Genomic DNA, 3,592 nt, shown 5'->3' with positions numbered 1-3,592 from the left:
CTAATGACAATTATGGTAATAATAATAACAATAATCCGTGAAATGAAATTCATTATCCTACAAGAGACTACATGTGTCATTAGTCTACGGGACCGCGATCCATATTTCAGTAATTCTGCCACCGACCCCTCCGACTTTGCCGAAATAACTGAGTGGGAATTAAATAATGCACTTCGCAAGGGTAAGACGACTGCTCCAGGCTAGGATGGCTTTACTTACAGTGTACTTCGACTCATTGCTCAGGTACTAGGTAACCCACTTTTACATCTTTACAGACTAAGCTTATCCCAAGGAATACTCCCAAGCTCCTAGACTAAAAGCTTAATCATTCCCATACCCAAACCGAACACTGATAAATACCGACCTATCTTATTGACCTTATGTTTGTGCAAGGTACTTGAAAAAATATATATATATTTTGAGCAGACTCATGTATCGCATACATGCCACGTTATCTCCCAGACTGTATGGATTGCTCCAAGGACGTAGCACTCAGCACTACTTAGCAGAGTACTTGACAAATTCTCAGCAAGGCATGCAAACTGTATTTCTCGATCTTAAATCTGCCTTTGATATTGCAAACAGAGACCTTATCCTTGAGCAACTGGCTGGCTTTGGTAAACTTTTAACGTGGATTTAAATGTATTTCTCAAACAGATCAGCTCATGTTTTATTCAGGGGCATCAAAAGTTCATACTCTAAAATGTTTGAGCTTGGCACATAGGGGGGCGTATTTAGCACTATGCTATTTAACAATTTGATGCACAGACTCTCAAGCAATATACCACTTGAGGGCAGTGATTCCATTATTTGTTATGCTGATGATATCTACATTAAATTATCATCCGAGGATAGAATGGTACAGATTCTTAATGTATTATCCGCAAAAGCTATTGAGTGCGGTTTGATAATCTCAGTAAAAAAAAAAAAAAAAAAAAAAAAAAAAAAAAAAAAAAAAAACAATCAATCTTCTTACAATCCCACTGCGAAACTTCCATATAGATGACATTGAGCTAGATCTTTGCCACAAGTACAAGTATCTCGGGGTGACTGTTAACGACACAGAACTTATTATGAACCTAAAGACTGTGGGAGTGGCTATAGCAACTCTAGACTCTTGTTGGCAGAGAACATGGTATTACTGTTAACATTGGAAGACTCTTTTACTTGTCATACATATGATCAGTCGTAGATTATCATGCCTTACACCTTACATTATTTAAGGAATCAGAGTTAACTTGTCTAGAAATTGTACAGAATGCAGCCATGAGGATCATTCTCGGTGCCCCTAAAACAACGAGGATTGTGAACATGAGAACTGAATTGAACTTGCCATCTATTTACGGAAGAATATCATAATTAATACTAAGCAATTAAAGAACCCTTTTATATTACAGAGTTCCAAAGGCAACTTAAACATAAGATAGAGAATCCAACTTTGCATAACAATACCGAGTCATACTCAAATTCATGGTTGCAAGTGACATACAAATACATACACCAATTAAATATGTCCTTGGGCAGGTCCCCATATGGACGTTCTATTCCACCGAGGAAAATGTTGACATTGAACGTATTTTATGCTAATGACCCTATAAAAGACACAGTTTCACCAGCTATACTTAAGCAACACGCCCTTGCAAACATTAATAAGAATCTTCAAACTCTGAATAATGACTATAAGTGCTACACTGATGGATCCTTACAGTCTGGAAGCAAAGCAGGATGTGCTTACGTTTTATATAAAAAAAACAATATTTTACAGCACCAAGATTGTAGGAGGGTCCATGACTGGGCGAGCACTATGCAAATTGAGTTGGCAGGAATACTTATAACCACTGATTTTCTGTTAACTGAAGGCTTAGGAGTAATTTTCTGCGACTCGCAGAGTGCTCTCTAGGCTCTGAACAATCTTAATAAAGGTGCTGGAAATATCGTAAAAGATATATGAATAAATGTACATCGTGCCAAAGAACGGGGCCATGTTATACATTTTGTGCGGATACCATCGCATGTTGGAATCGCTAAACATGATCATGCTGATATAGGGCCGTTTTTTTAAACTTCGTACCGGCCCGAACGAATACCTTACCAACCCGAATATGAAAAATCGGATTAGTTAAACGGAATTTGTTTGGGCTCGCCCGAAGATATTATAGCCACCCTAACGAAAAAAAATGCGATCGGCTAACCCTCCCCAGAGCCGTCCCGAATCGAAATTATTACAACAAAAAACAAAAAGCTTCTTCTCTAATAAAACTAAAACATTTATATGAACCGACTGTATTTTAATTCATACCATAGTAGGCTTTGCAAAGTGTCTCTTAATCATCAGATATTTTGTCGGAGACTTTTGTTGACACCATTGAATTTTGGAACACATCAACAGCGTTCCACGAATAATCAAAAACGAAACCTGTCTCCTGAGCTCTTATCTACGACTTCGTGCGTCAAAAGTCAACTTCAATGCTGAACAAACGACACCAATAACATTTTTAAGAAGGTAAGAAGCACATAAGAAGTGGTTGACGTGCATTAATAGACATATTTAGGCCAGTGAGGTGAAGGTACTGTCAGCCTGTACCGTGTCCAGTATCGCGGTTTTCTTGCTTCATCAGCTGTTATCACTCCCACTTAAAAATAGTTATTAGAAAAACGGAAATCAGTCATTAAACTGTATTTCATCATGGTATTGTCATCCTTTAATGTACTTAGTTTGTGCAGAATCATTAAACTCCTATACTTGATGTCACATTTAATAGAAAATCATAATTTACATTTTTGCCAAGTAATAAATTGATATAGGATTTGAGTCAGTTTTTTAAATTATTATTTGACGTAATGAAACCTATGTGCAATGATTTATATATCTGAAGTTAATGCTATCAATTAGTTGTTCAGAATATGACCTTATGAAGCAATTTTGTGGCCTCCATGCTTTATGTATATTTGGGAATTGTGTACTATTGTGTTAATCCTCTTTATTATAGGTAATAATGGTAATGTGGACCAAGTTGAGGAAGTGGAGGAGGTCTGTCTACCACGTTTAGTGGTGAGAGATAGAAGGATCCAGTTGTCATGCAGTCAGAGGAGGAGTTCTTGAAACGTTATCAACTGCCAAAGCAGTGCACCAGAAACCTGCTTCAGAAAATCAGCAGAAAATTACCCACAGCAAGAGATGGCAGAGGTAATTATTCTTCTTTCAAAATAATGCTGGTTATACAAAATATTACTAGTATAAATATGATATAAAATGTATATACTAATGTATGGGTGTGTGGAATTTAAACTATGGTGCTGATACATATTTTCTTTTATTTTTAATAGGTTGCAGCTTGTGTTATGTTGCATAATCTAGCCACAACTGAGAATATTGATATTGCCAAAGAAGAAGACACATATGAACTGAGAGCATGATGCAGTACACTGCGAAAATAATGATAATCGTTTAGGGTTTGATGTCAGAAAATGTTTGTGAACAATGGTTTTAGGATGGCTTAGCAGTCAGAGAATTTCTGGATGAATCATTAATTTCCACTTTAAGCATATTTCTACTTACTTTATATTACCTGTATATTAAAAAGAATTGCTT

The 3,592-nt window shown here is 36.4% G+C and overlaps 1 long non-coding RNA gene across 1 annotated transcript; it reads left to right on the top strand.

The window, feature by feature from the left end:
* The first annotated feature begins 2,088 nt into the window (after positions 1-2,088).
* Positions 2,089-3,383, top strand: LOC122263689 (uncharacterized). The gene is made up of 3 exons (XR_015191357.1): positions 2,089-2,503; positions 2,991-3,187; positions 3,328-3,383. It is a non-coding gene; the product is annotated as an uncharacterized LOC122263689 (long non-coding RNA).
* The last annotated feature ends 209 nt before the right edge of the window (positions 3,384-3,592 follow it).

This window comes from Penaeus japonicus, unplaced genomic scaffold, assembly GCF_977035675.1.
Source record: "Penaeus japonicus unplaced genomic scaffold, GWHDUDI00000001_assembly GWHDUDI00000011, whole genome shotgun sequence".
Lineage (NCBI taxonomy): Eukaryota > Metazoa > Arthropoda > Malacostraca > Decapoda > Penaeidae > Penaeus > Penaeus japonicus.
The sequence above is the reverse complement of the archived record's forward strand: the minus strand, read 5'-3'. Positions and strand labels throughout refer to the sequence as shown.